At 35.9% G+C, this 15,413-nt stretch overlaps 1 long non-coding RNA gene across 1 annotated transcript in view; it reads left to right on the top strand.

Annotated features, from left to right (window-relative positions):
- Positions 1-15,008, top strand: part of LOC143256587 (uncharacterized) — a 74,013-nt gene extending 59,005 nt beyond the window's left edge. The window contains exon 3 of the long non-coding RNA XR_013031418.1: positions 14,832-15,008. This is a non-coding gene — a long non-coding RNA (uncharacterized LOC143256587). The remainder of the gene's footprint in view (positions 1-14,831) is intronic.
- The last annotated feature ends 405 nt before the right edge of the window (positions 15,009-15,413 follow it).

Raw genomic sequence — 15,413 nt, 5'->3', positions numbered from 1 at the left:
AATCCCCGTCGCACCAAACATGTTTGCCCTTTCAGCCATGGAGGCGTTATAACGTGACGGTCAATCCCCCTATTCGTTGGTAAAAGAGTAGCTCAAGAGTTGGCGGTGGGTGCTGATGACTAGCTGCCTTTCCTCTAGTATTACACAGCAAAATTAGAAACGGCTAGCGCAGATAACTCTCGCGTAGCTTTGCGCGAAATTCAAAAACAAATCATACAAACTATTAACGTATCATGAAACGTCACAGAACTCACTGAATAATATGAATAAACAACTTTAACTACTGATAATTAATTACCTGAGGTTTTCAGTAACTGTTCCGACTGTTTATTTATGCTTGTCCAAAGGTTTGCAGCGTCATTCGTCTCTAAAAGCGTTTACTATCAAGAAAAGTTCAAGTGTCTTTAAGCCTTTGCATCAAGTTGCTAGTGATTTTAGACAAATTAGGGTGATTAACATAGTATTCATTATTAACTTCGCTTAAGGTCTTATGATTATCCCCGTTCAAGAATATTGTTTCAATCCTTTCAGGTATTTCTTATTTTGCCATCCATTGTGAAGAACCTGAAAATAAAACATAAAAATTCTGAGACATCTTTTATCACGTTGAGGCTCATTTGCAGAAGAGTTTGTTTGTTTGTTTTGGAATTTCGCACAAAGCTACTCGAGAGCTATCTGTGCTAGCCGTCCCTAATTTAGCAGTGTAAGACTAGAGGGAAGGCAGCTAGTCATCACCACCCACCGCCAACTCTTGGGCTACTCTTTTACCAACGAATAGTGGGATTGACTGTCACATTATACACCCCCACGGCTGGGAGGGCGAGCATGTTTAGTGCGACGCGGGCGCGAACCCGCGACCCTCGGATTACGAGTCGCACGCCTTACGCGCTTGGCCATGCCAGGCCTTGCAGAAGAGAATCCATGGTTGTAGATAGAGAGTGGTTTATTGATAGTAGAATAAGAAACTTAGGAGTTATGGTTGGAGAGAGTGACTTATTAATGGTAGAATCTATGAATCTAGGAGTTAGGGTTAGAGAGAGCAGTTAGTTAACGGAAAAATGGAAGAGTTTGGTGAAGTAGATTATACAAGACGAAGCCTAAATGTTATGATTGGAAAAAGTATATTGTTAATAACAATATTTAGGGCGCTCGACTCGCAATCTGAGGGTCGCGGGTTCGAATCCCCGTCACATCAAACATGCTTGCACTTTCAGTCGTGGAGGCGTTATAATGTCACAGTCAATCCACTATTCATTGGTAAAAGAGTAGCCCTAAAGCTGGCGGAGGGCGTTGATGACTAACTGCTTTCGCTCTAACTTTTTACTGCTAAATTAGGGACGGCTAGCGCAGATAGCTCTCGTGTTGCTTTGCGCGAAATTAAAAGAAAAAAAAAGCAAATGAACCTCACTAATGCAAAGTGACGTCACAGCTTAGTCACAGAATTCTGTCTTGGCAACTGCAAAGCCTCACATTTGTTAGAAGCGTAAAGCTTGCTGACGTAGAATCGCAACCAAAGTCATTCTTCACTGAACGCTGTCGGAAAAGCAGACATGTGAACAGAAAGAGACAAAATACTGTTTATGCGCATGAGCAGTAATTAACAAAAATACTTGCTGTTACTAAACTTTACGATCGTTAATAAGTCGGTGAATAAACACTTCCGGCTACTGCAATTAACATGCATGGGTTGTCTCATGTAATAACACTTCACGTATGTGTGAAAAATTCTGTAATACTGTTTCGTGAACTGGAGTTCTGTAATACGTTAATTACAACTCGGATATGATTTGCAACTTCGATTATTTTAAAGAGTTCGATGAGTTTCTCATCTTTAATTACATCTTACGCTTTATTTACTGGGGCTCATGTAATATTTAGGAATAACAAAAACTCAGTTTTACGACAGTTTTACGTATTTTGTTAATTGTTGTTGTTGTTGTTACTTGGTTAGCCTGTGTGTTAATTTGGTGTTGTCTATAATAGCCTTTTTCTTTCTTTCTTTTGTTGAGTACACGTGTTGCTCTCTGTATTTATATAAACACATTGGGTGTAAAACTACGAGGTGTTTGGTTTTAATTTAATCCAAAAATTCCAGTTTTCTAATGCTTTTCTCATGAACGTATAACGTCTAACAAACAAAGCACAAATATATAATGTAGAAAGCATCTTTGAAAAAGGAAAACAAAAGATACCAACAAATAAAACTATCAGCTCAATAGCTGTTTTATACAGTTGTGTATACTGAACTTAATGGTTAATTTCCCAGGTCTGTGACTTCGAGGGTTCATGGTTCATATCGAGTAACTACAAACAAACACAGCTTCCACTTTGCGGTCGTGGTTACTCTCATAATAATGATGGTCAAGTTTCACTGTATGATCAGATAACAGCGGCTCAAGAGTTAGAAATGGATACTATTGAATAACTAACTCTCTTCATTCTAGTTTGTCAGTTAAAAATTATATTTGGTAATACACAAGTAACCTTTGTGTATGGTTGTGCAAATATTCGAAACAAACAAGATTCCGAGGATAAATGATACGTTTGATGGACATCATAATTATTGACGTATAATAGAAAGTAAAAACCCATTGAATTATATCTTCTGACAAGCTGTCTACTACAGTGTTTGTGACACTTATTAGAATTACTCAACTCATCTTGATTCTCAGGACAAAGTAAACGAAAGCGAATTCTATATCTCACTCACGGCCACAAAATGCGGATTATGTTTTTGGAACAACTGAACCCTCGAATTCATCACAGTCCGGGCACGCTAGGAACTGAGAAACACAAGGATTTCCATTAAGAAACCAGCCGATTGACGAATGATAAAATCTGTCCCTCGACATTTCTTGATCGATTGATAGTTTTTAGCCGCGGTATATCGGCTCATAGAATGGTTCTGTTGTTGTTTTTTTAATACGAACGTTCTGCCCATAGCTCCATCTCGTGACCGATTTGAGATCTAGTTACAGCCACGACTACTGAGGATTCTCTTATGTTTGTATTCTAATGAGAATCTAATCGTTTAAACGCACGGCCTTCTTTTATTTTATATTAGTCTCGCACTAAAATGTGGCTAATATTACAATTTCTACCTGTTTATAATTTTGATATAAGCTTAATAAACCTTCACTTGCAAGCGAGAATAAGAACTGTCCGGCTTACGTAAGTTTAGTGCTTGATGTCATATACTATGTGAATGCAATGAATAGATTGTATAAGAGTTATCATTTGACGACTAATACCATGGGTCTCATTAGAGGCAGTAGAAAATAATCTGTTCGTTCGCCGAAGAAGAAAAAAATATATCTCAATCTTTATTTTTTCCGCTTTTGCATTAAAAATAATGTTTTAACTTGGACTTTGTCGTTCTTTCAATCGTTTATCAAAATGTGCGAGTGCCCTGCCATCTAGTGGTTACTTGTAAAATACTTTTACAAAAGTTGGGAATATATAAGCAAGCATTCGATTTAAAAAAAAATATATCAAATGAGAATTACTTCTTATATCGATACCTTTTTGTTTTGTTTTTAACATCGAATGTAATAATATCAATAGCATTAGACGAAACATATCTAAAACTTAAAACAATATAAAAACTTTTAACCAAATGATGCTAATAAGTTTGAAATTACAATTTTTAACAAAATACAAAATTAGTTTAGAAGAATACTTGTCATAAAGCAAAACAACGTGAGACACGGTGTTAAGTGTTCTGAATAATTCTATACTAAAAACGTTCGTCGTTGTTAAAAAGCCTGAAACGTAAGAAGACCATATTGTCGAGATGTTATATATATTTCAGGCTTTTCAGGACAACAGGGGCTTGTTTAAGTATAACAAGGAGCATAATAAACTGCCAAGACAAGCTATAGGCTGCAGGTCAGATGGAAGAAGCAGGGGAAGGCCGAAGGAATCTTGATGCAGAACAATTGAAAGATATGTGAGAAATGAAGACCTGGGCCAGACGAAGGTTGAAACACGGGCAGACGTCTGAAAGCAGTGAAGAGCCTTCGTGGTTGCCCTGCTGACCACTTGAGATTCAGAAAGGACTTACGTTAATCATGCCAATAGATAACAAGAAAGATATTATTTTGATCTCTGTTGAACCTAACGTTGGTTTATTCAGTCAGTCGGCATGAAATTCCCAGTTAAAATCATTTAATAAATATAAGTTTGTTGTTTTTTGTTTTCGTATCTCAAAACGACTGGTATGGGTACTAACACTTTTATTGATAAGCAGAGAATAACGTTTCGAATTTCCTAGGTCATCTTCAGACCATCTGATACATTTTATTTCAAGTAGGTTTCTCGTCAGAATTTGTTTTTCCAACTGTCTTAAAGTGACACAGTCAGGATGTACGTAGGAGTTGAGTTTGTGATAAAACCAGGAAGTACGTGGGAGTTGTTGCGTTTTTGTAATTTTATCACACTTTCGTGAAGTTAAATAACGAAACGCTTCTAGATTAACACTAATCATAGATCAGTATGCTAGTATTCTTGTAATAACCTCGTGAGGAATGAAAGACTCGTAAACATCTTTGTTTGGTCTTTTTTGTTTCTCTGTCGCCTAATTAAAAGACGCCTACATCTGAAGTTTTATTACAGACCAATATGTTGGTTTATTTTACTTGCTATGAATGAAATAAACATGGAAAAGTTACGACAGTAGAGCCTTCCAATCTTCTGATAAACCAAGAAATCAACAGCAGACACTGTAGGAATTTGTAGTAAAATTCTTATTTACAGACCTAAACGTTTTCTGTTTTGTTTATGGATACAAAAAAACAATCTGTTCTTCGAGTTTATTTTTCATTTTTGTTGTAAACATTTCGCACCTGTCTATTTTCTTTTCGACAATCTAAACAAACAGAACTATGTTTTCGAAATCCTATTTCGAGGCTTTTGTGCTCGTTTTCTTTAGCTGTTCTTTTTTCTCGTGTGTTGGTCACTAGCTGTAGTCCCGCCCCCCTCGCAGCTGAGCCATAAATTTGAGGGCTTATTACGCTAAACGCAAAATGTTGATACACTGTTGGCCAAAATCTTAAGGCCAATGAACATAAAGAAAAAATATTCATTTTGCGTTGTTAGACTCAACCACTTATTTGAGTAGAGCTTCGAAAGATGAAAATAAGAAAAGGGAAAATAAAAATTAAAAACATTTTTAGCATTTATTGGGAAAATATGAGCACTACATGTATGAAATTAGCCTAGATACTAGCTATACTAGCTAGATACTTTAAGACCATACCAAAAAGAAGTCCTAAACAAGGTAGGAAATGCCCAACAAGAGGTCTCAGTAGCGAGTTGCACGGCCGTCATTGCGAATAACTTCAAAAATTCGCTTTGGCATGGTTGATATAAGCGTTTGCAGAAGGCTGACTGAAATGTTATTCAAAGTGGTGAAGATGGCTTCACAAAGATCATGCACTGTTTGGAATTGACGTCCATTTCTTTAGACTTCCCTTGCCATCCACCCCCAAACATTTTCAATAGGATTCAGTTCGGACGAACACGCTGGATGGTCCAAAAGAATTACGTTATTCGCCATGAAAAAGTCCTTTGTCCTGCGGGCATTGTGGATTGCAGCATTGTTCTGCTGAAAGATCCAGCCGTTTTTTACACAAGCGAGGGCCTTCAGTCAATAAGGATGCTCTCTCCAACATGTCAATGTAGCCAGTTGCTGGTTTATCCCACCAGAGACATTTTCTACACGATACAGTAGAGGAGGCTCCATCATGATCTGGGGTGCTTTCACCTTATTGTGCCAGTAACGTTGGAAGCCATCTGGTCAATCCAGGTTAAACTTTTTCTCATCAGAGAACAAAACCTTCTACACTTTTCTACTTCCCATGTTTGGTGCTTCTCAGTAACGTTTAATTGAGCTGTTTCGTGGTGTGGAAGGAGGCGTTGCTTTTGAAGACGTTTACGGTTTTTAAAGCCTTTATCTCGTAGACGCCCTCTTGTTGTTCTTGAGCTGCATTCTGCGTCTGTAAGGACCTTAACCTGATTCGACAATCGGCTGATGTCTTGCCGGACAACCCGTCGAATCCTCCTGCTCAACGCCGGCGAAATTTTGTTGGGCCAACCACTTGAAATTCTCGTTCCGTATCCCTCAGGGTCTTTTAAGAAATTTGCAACAGCAGTTTTACTACGCTCAATCTCACCAGCAATGGCACATTGAGAAAGACCTTGCTATTGCAGCTCGACAATTCTGCCACGTTCAAACTCTGTCAACTTTTAACCTTTGCCATGGTTTTTACCCAATGTAACACAGGAGATGTCAACGGAAGATGTTGACAACGCTGATGCTTGACCACAAATGACTAAATTTCGTTACGCGTTTACCGATTAACGCTTCGTTTGAGTATGGTCTTGAACATTTGACCAGCTAGTATTTAGGCTAATTTTATAGTGTTCGCATTTTTCCAATTAAATGCTAAAACGTTTTTTATGTTTATTTTCCCATTTATTATTCTTATTTTTCGAAGCTCTACTCAAATTAGTAGTTGAGTCTAACAACACAAAATGCATATTTTTTTCTTCATCTTCATTGGCCTTAAAATTTTGGCCAGCAGTGTGTTAATAGGATATATTGCTGCATATTTAACAGTTTTGATGTGTACGTTGTGTATGATTATACCTGTATATTTGAATAATCTTCCACAATAGGCATGATTTTATTTAAGAACAAATTTGTGGCCGTTTGAAATTTTGTATTTGGTCTATCATGATATTTCATCCATTGTTGTGATGTAAGTTGCTTAATTATGATAATTGAACCATTGCTATGATTTTATTTGTTTTAGCTTGTTATACCATAATTATTATTTGTTTTTAATGTCATTGCACCAATCATTATGATGCAAGTTGTTTGATTATGGTGTTTTTCTGTTTCTGTGTGGTATGTCCAGATTTTAATCCACATAATTGGTACCTACAATTTATATCCATAACCGCTAAGTATTAGTATCATGATTAAACATTCATATAATAATTAACTACTTTACCCAAAATAAAAGAGTGCTTTACGTAAAGTGAAACTGTACATACTATCTAACATTGTGTGGTTCATTTACACTGTTGGATATGACCGAAAGAGTAGTGTACTGGACTGTTAATTAGAGAATCCATGGTTCACACCTCATTGCCACAAAACCACACACTGCTCTTTTAGGACATGAGTGCACTATAAGAGTAACAGTCAAATCCCACAATTTGAATATCCCAAAAGTTAACAGTAGGTGCTGCTAACTGTCTGTCTCAGATTAATAACTATATATTTTCTTATGTAGTAAGATTGGCGCTTAATATACTTTTAATATTTTGTAGTGGGTATAAACGAATTGAGAAAAACAAGAAGCATTATAACTTATTAAAATCTATCAATAAAGATGCTCTCTCCAACTTGCCAATGTAACCAGCCACTGTTTGACGCCCCTGTATAACATGAAGCTCCAATGTTCCATGGAAGGAGAAAGCACCCCAGATCATGATGGAACCTCCTCCACTGTGTCGTGTGGTAAATGTCTAGGGTTGGATATCCTTATCGTGCCAGTAACGTTCGAAACTATCTGGCCCATCCAGGTTAAACTTTTTCTTAGCAAAGAACAAAACTTTCTTCCACTCTTCTACGTCCCATGTTTGGTGCTTCTCAGCAAAGTTTAACCGAGTTGTTTTGTGGCGTGGAAGGAGGTGTGGCCTTTGAAGACGTTTACGGTTTTTAAAGTCTTTCTCTTGTAGATGCTGTCTTATTGTTCTTGAGCTGCATTCTGCGTCAGTAAGGGCCTTAATCTGGTTCGACGATTGGCTGATGTCTTGCCGGACAACCCGTCGAATCCTCCTGCTCAACGCCAGCGAAATTTTCTTGGGCCGACCACTTGAAATTCTCGTTCCGTATCCCTCAGGGTCTTTTAAGAAATTTGCAACAGCAGTTTTACTGCGTCCAATCTCACCAGCGATGGCACGTTGAGAGAGACCTTGCTTTTGCAGCTCGACAATTCTGCCACATTCAAACTCTTTCAACTGTTTAGCCTTTGCCATGTTTTTACCCTATGTAACACAGGAGATGTTGACAACGCTAATGCTTGAACACAAGTGACTAAATTTCGTCACGTGTTTACCGATTAACACTTCGTTTCAGTATGGTCTTAAACTTTTGACCAGCTAGTATTTAGGCTAATTTAGTAATGTTCACATTTTCCATATTAAATACTAAAAAGGTTTTTTATTTTTATTTTCTCTTTTCTTATTTTCATCTTTTGAATCTCTACTCAAATAAGTGGTTGAGTCTAACAACGCAAAATGCATATTTTTTCTTCATGTTCATTGGCCTAAAGATTTTGGTCAGCAGTGTACCTGTGGTGGAAAAAGAAGAGGTAGCCCACTGTGTGTGTTTGTATTTTTGTATGTTTGTTTTAGTGCAAAGCCGCCTTGAGTTATATATATGTTCTGTCCACCGCGAGGAGTCAAACCCCTGATTTTAGCGTTATAAATCCGAAAACTTTCTACAAGGTTGTAGACATTTCTGCGCAGCATAAAAATTGTATTTAAGCGCTATCTGATAAAACAGTTATAAACGTCACGACCCATGTAGAATATATATTAAAGGTTTGTTCTCAACTGCTATTAAAAAGAGCAACTGGGAACTTGTTTCTGGCTTCTACTTACAAATTATTTATCATATATTTTTTTAGTTTTTTTAGGACTAATTCCTAAATAGTTTTTGTTTAGGTACACTTTGTAATTATTTAACATAATCAAATGATATATTAACAGATAAAACTGTTATAATTATGTATCTATTTCGTATAAGTAAACAGTACGATTTTCAAATATAAATAAATACCTCTAAATAAAAATTTTATGATCTTAGCACAAACCCAGTTAGCATATCTATAATACAAAAATATCATCCTGAAGAATTACTGACTTTAAAAGGTAAAAGTGTTTGTCTTTCTTATTTATAAAACTGCTAGTTTTAAAACGTAAAACTTTAATAATTGTGCTCCTAAGAACAATACATTTAACTATTTGTTTGTTTATAATAAAACACAAAGCTGTAGAATAGGTTTCCTATGCTGTACCCACCGGAGATATCGAAACCGCTTTGTAAATCTGTGTACATTCTGCTGTACCAGTGGGAAAATATTCAACTTCCAAAAGAAACATCTTATGTATAAATTACTTAATATTCCTGCAAATGGTGAAGTATTTTGACTTACTGTTGTTTTTGTAATTGCGGTTTGCTTATTTATTGTTAATTATAAAGTTGCATAGGTATCGAAACCTGATTTTTAGCATATAAACTGACTTACCACGGAGCCACCTGGGAGCTTTTAATTCCGGAAAAAAATTATTTACTTTTTACTTTCCCTGGTTGCTACTAGATGGCAGAGCATGCTAGTATGATTCAAATTGTTGTTGTTTTACAACATCCAAACACTCTGGTGGTAGGTTCATAGGAAGGGAATCGATCACCAACTAACACGTCTTGTGATTTCTGGAAGTCACGGACCGTGAACAGATCATAATGAAAATTTAGAGGCCTAGAAGATATGTTTCAGCTGTAAGAAATCACTTATTACAGAAGTTGAAAAGTTTCTTGTAATGAACATAAAACCTTGTTTAGCTTGTGTTTGTTTGTTTATTGTTAAGCACAGAACTACACGATGGATTGATTATCTGTGCCTATTGCGGGTATCAATACTCTGATTTTTTAGTGTTAGAAGCCCACATACTTGCCACCGATCCATCGGGGACGTTAACATTTCCCAGTGAAACAGGGAGAAAGGTTACAATATCGGAGCATCACCTTCAAAACAGAGAAATAAAATAATCTCAGCTAAGCTTACTACTCTAACGTGGTGAGGGCGCTTGACTCGTAATCTGATGGTCGCGAGTTCGAATCCCCGTCACGCCAAACACGTTTGCTCTTTCAGCAGTGGGGGCATTATAATGTGACGGTCAATCCCACTATTTATTGTGGTAAAAGAGTAGTCCAAGAGTTGGCGGTGGGTGGTGATAACTACATGCTTTCTCTCTCGTCTTTCACTGCAATATTAAGGACGACTAGCCCATATAGCCTTCGTGTAGCTTTGCGCGAAATTCAAAAACAAACATTTTATTAATAAATCACGGATTAGCAAGAATAAACTCTAAACCAGTAACAGAGTGAAAGAATATAAAGTAAATGCTCTGTTCTGACAAAGCGAGTCAAATCAGAAGAGTAATTCAGTAAAGAGAATAGTCTCACTGATATTACAGCTTCAAACAATAGTCTCTTTCAACCTCTCCTAAACATATCTGGGGCACCACTGATGGGCTGTTATCTTGATTGTAAATAAACACCCACATTCGTCATTGTTAATCTGAGAATTTAACACATCTACAAATACCGAGATATTAATTGTACAAAAAAGTTTAAACATCTACTAAGGATAATAGTTAGGCTATCTATGAAGCTTTACCAACACAAATTTAATAACTAAGCTATCTATAAAACTCTATCAACAGGGATTTAATAACTAGGCTATCTATGAAACTCTATCAACAGGGATTTAATAACTAGGCTGTCTATGAAGCTCTATTAACAGGGATTTAATAACTAGGTTATCTATGAAACTCTAACAACAGGATTTAATGACTGGGCTATCTATGAAGCTTTACCAACACAAATTTAATAACTAGGCTATCTACGAATCTATACCAACAGGGATATAATAATTGGTAATATATGTAGGTTTACCCAGGAATTAAATATCAGGGTAATAGATGTAGGTTTTTCAACAGAGATTGAATAGTGAATATTAGATCTAGACTTACAAATAGAGATTTGATATCTGGACATTGTATGCGGGTTTATCAACAATAATTTAATAGATAATCAATGTACAATGTAGCTTTCACTCGGGGATTTATAATGCGCTAATGCATCTAGGTTCAAGGATTTATCAACTTCTCAATGCATGTAGATATACCAAAAATGATTTCATTGTTGATCAAAGGAAATAATTTTACAGCTATTGTTTTAACAGTTGATCAGTACAAGTGTAATTGTCAAAAGAGGTTCAATAGTTGGGTTATACAGTAACAAGAATTGTATAGTCGGCCAATGCAAGCAGAATTACCTTTAGGTGTTTAGCTATTGAGTAACGTATGTTATTTATCAACACGGAACCAATAATGGAATAAGATATAGTGGTTTATAAACCACTGTTTGGTAGTTGAGTTACGTATGTAGTCAGCATGAAGTTATAACTTTGTAATGTACGTAAGCTTACATAGATAGTATTATATGACTACAAATAAGGATGAGTGTTCTGGTATAAACAACGAATGTCCCCCACTAGTACAACGATAAGTCTACGGACTTACAACGCTGAAATCACCGGTTCGAGTCTCCGCGGTGGACTCAGCAGGTAACCCTATGTTTCTTTTTCCTAAAGAAAACACACACAAAACAATGAATGTCTTTTGTTTATTCAAAGCACATTGTTTATGTTTTGTTATTTTATGACTAATCAAACTGTTATATATGCTTATAAAAAGTATAGCTGAGTAAAAATATAAATAACTACTTATTAAACAAGTATTACTGTAAACAGTGAGTTTCCTATAGAGGATAGGGAAGAGCGGGTAGTTTTTCTAAACAAATGAAAGTTATAAATAAGTTATAAATGTACTTATAAACTCATCATAGTTCCAGGACAAATGGAATCCATTACCTTCGTAACCTTCCCTCTGCAAAGAAGGCTTATAACCTTTACTTTGTCTCTAGGTGAAAGGTTACACTCTTTATCATCTCCAAGTGAGACTAAAAAGATAATACATTGCAAGGGTCAGTTGTGGATTAATCAACTGTAATACAGAAGTGTTAGATTTACACAAATATCTTTAGAATCTTTATGTAATACAAAACTCAATGACGAAACAAGTATCTTTCCACAAACTTTACACAATATTAAACCTCTTGCTGTTCTACAATGATTTTCATCTGTTGTGAAAGTCTAGCGGTTAATAAAATAGAATCAAAGTACTTTGAGTTCATGACTTCTCATAAGGAATAAGGAACACATAATAAATCTTTAGTGTTTTTACTTTGATTTGGTTACATGTCATGTTACTGTCAATCACATATAGAAGGAAGGTTTAGTGTCATCTATCCTAACAGCTTCGTAACAAATACATTTTTGTTTATTTTTAATTAAAGCTAAACAATGGACTAGCTCTGATGTGGCCTCTGCAGGTAACGAACCAATATTGTTAATGTTATAAGCCCTAAAGTTTACCACTGAATCACCAGCAGGCTTATAACAAGCAGTAATGGTTGAATACGGTGCGTAGATCGGAAACGCTTCGCGAATCAACTTTCTCCAATCTGGTTGCATCTGATCAAATCCTTTTGAAATAAAGTAAAAATATTAATTTTAAACTATTAAAGATTCAAATATGGCTGACTTGTGCAGTAAAGCTAAGGGAAAAGAGATATACAAATGCGCGGTTAATTAATAAGATGTCAATACATCTCTAATGAGAAATAGCCAACACTTTCCAGCTTTTAAGTGCTCAAAATACTGTGTGATATTTTTCACAGCTTTGTGTTCTAAAAATATTGTGTGATATTCTTCGCAGATTTAAGTGTTAGAGATATTGTGTGATATTCTTCGCAGATTTAACTGTCAGAGATATTGTGTGATATTCTTCACAGATTTAAGTGTTAGAGATATTGTGTGATATTCTTCGCGGATTTAAGTGTTAGAGATCTTGTGTGATATTCTTCGCAGATTTAAGTGTTAGAGATATTGTGTGATATTCTTCACAGTTTTAAGTGTTAGAGATATTGTGTGATATTCTTCACAGTTTTAAGTGTTAGAGATATTGTGTGATATTCTTCACAGATTTAAGTGTTAGAGATATTGTGTGATATTCTTCGCAGATTTAAGTGTTAGAGATATTGTGTGATATTCTTCGCAGATTTAAGTGTTAGAGATATTGTGTGATATTCTTCACAGATTTAAGTGTTAGAGATATTGTGTGATATTCTTCGCAGATTTAAGTGTTAGAGATATTGTGTGATATTCTTCGCAGATTTAAGTGTTAGAGATATTGTGTGATATTCTTCACAGTTTTAAGTGTTATTATCCTTAATGATATTTTACCCAGCAGTCCTTTTAGCGTCTGTAATTTCAAGTGTTTAAAATCGCCTTCATATTGTTATTATCTTTCATTGTATTCGGTGTCATACACAGCTATACAAACAACAACTAAACTTCATTTTATTTGTTTTTTAATTTCGTGCAAAACTACACGAGGGCTATCCTCAGCAGCGTAATGCTAGAGGGAAGGCAGCTAGTCTTCATCACCCACTGCCAACTATTGGGCTACTCTTTCACCAACGAATAGTGGGATTGACCATCACATTATAATGCCCCCACAGCTGAAAGGACGAACATGTTTGGTGTGACGGGGATTCGAACCCGTGACCCACGGAATACGAGTCGAGTGCTTTAACCACCTGGCCATGCCGGGCCACATCACGTTACATCAAGAAATATGATTTTCTAACTCCTGCTGTAAAAACATGAGTTCAATATGAACTGGTATCGAGTTAATCACTTTGTAATCACGGGAGTCCAGTATCAAATAATGTTGTATTTAATCAAATCTGTGACCACATGAGTCCAGTATCAAGTGAAATTATATTTAATCGCTCCTGTAACCACGTGAGTCCAGGATCAACTGATATCGTATTTAATCACTCCTGGAACCACGTGAGTCCAGTATCAAATTATATTATATTTAATTACTCCTGGAACCACGTGAGTCCAGTATCAACTGATATCGTATTTAATCACTCCTGGAACCACGTGAGTCCAGAATCAAATGATATTATATTTAATTACTCCTGGAACCACGTGAGTCCAGTATCAACTGATATCTTATTTAATAACTTCTAGAACCAAGTCAGTTCATTCAGATGTTTCATTAAACTTATTATAGTGTTTAATCTCAGTGATTTGTAAAATATATCCATTTGGAGTTGGATGTGTGGAATATCTCAAATATTCGAATATTTCCTATTCTTTAACCTTCCTTGAGGCCATGAAAATATTTTATTTTATAATTTAAAATGTCTTCCTTGGTCTTCTGAGGCTCCGAAATCAATTCAGAAGAGGGCGTGCTCTGGTAAGTTGAATGAAATCTGCACTGGCGGCGCTAGTGGCTGGCCTCTCAAATTAGAATCCACGAAAATGCGTGGAAAATGATAAGATTTAAGGCCCACAGGGACATTAGACAAAATATAAAAGTACGAGAAGTGGACTTATTTATGGTTTATAGAAAAACGTTATCAAGGGTATTAAAAGTTCTAAAGCGCAGTGTTAGTCGTTGGTTGTAAAAGAAATAAGCAAACAGAGGATCGGTTTGTTTAACAGATGTAATTATTTGGTGACAGTGGTAGTGTGGGTTTCGTTAGACTGATTTGTTGTGGTACCCTTCTTAACTGGATCCCTCAGGGAATTATATCACATTTCACCAACAGACTCCTTGACAAAGTCTTCTGGTACAAAAGAACGTATTTGGCAAACAGACATCTTTGTCAGACTCACTGATGGTTCGGAAAAGGTTTTCGTAATTAACAATTTTAACGAGATCACTTGTCCGCGTCAAGTTTATCCAAATTAATAAAAAAACTCTTGGAACCTGTAAGAACATAAACTTTAGAAACTTTAACCAGGCGTTTTTGGTTTTCTAAGATGTGTCGTAATTTATTTAAAATTCGTAAGACCTCGAATAGTTTTAAAAGCAATTGTCTGTTTAAATAGGAGGACAGTTCATCAGCTTACAAAGTTCGTGTCCAAAGCATTTACACCAGTAAACTGACCAACTTGGATCGAGTCCTTTTCTTATCCTTGGCTAACCACTACTCTCCCTTTTACAAGACATATCTCCCAGCACGTGCCGAGGTTACGGAACATCAGTACCTTAACAGACAGTTTAGTTCTACCTCACTTGTTACCTGCAATGTTTCTATTAATCACTACAACTCCACTGACTGATACTCTAGGCCGTGATGATCGTAGAAGAAAACGTAAGAAAGAGTATACATTATATTTAAAATAACAAAGAATAAAACTTTATAGAGTTAAATAGTTTAAGTAGAACAAGTTTCTTAGTAAGATAACAGTGTAGAATATGTATATATTAATACAATGCCAATCCTCAATAATTAATAGGGAATAAACATTGCAATACAACAGTTCTTTTCAACAACCAAAATATCAATGTACAATAAATATTGTGACACGAAAACAATACACTATAACACTCCGTCTTAAATCCCTGAGAAATACGTAAGCCGAAACGTTGGGTTTGAATGAAATCGGGCCCGGCATGGCCAAGCGTGT

The sequence above is a fragment of the Tachypleus tridentatus genome, chromosome 7 (genome assembly GCF_004210375.1).
Source record: "Tachypleus tridentatus isolate NWPU-2018 chromosome 7, ASM421037v1, whole genome shotgun sequence".
Lineage (NCBI taxonomy): Eukaryota > Metazoa > Arthropoda > Merostomata > Xiphosura > Limulidae > Tachypleus > Tachypleus tridentatus.
This window is presented reverse-complemented; position numbering and strand designations above follow the sequence as displayed.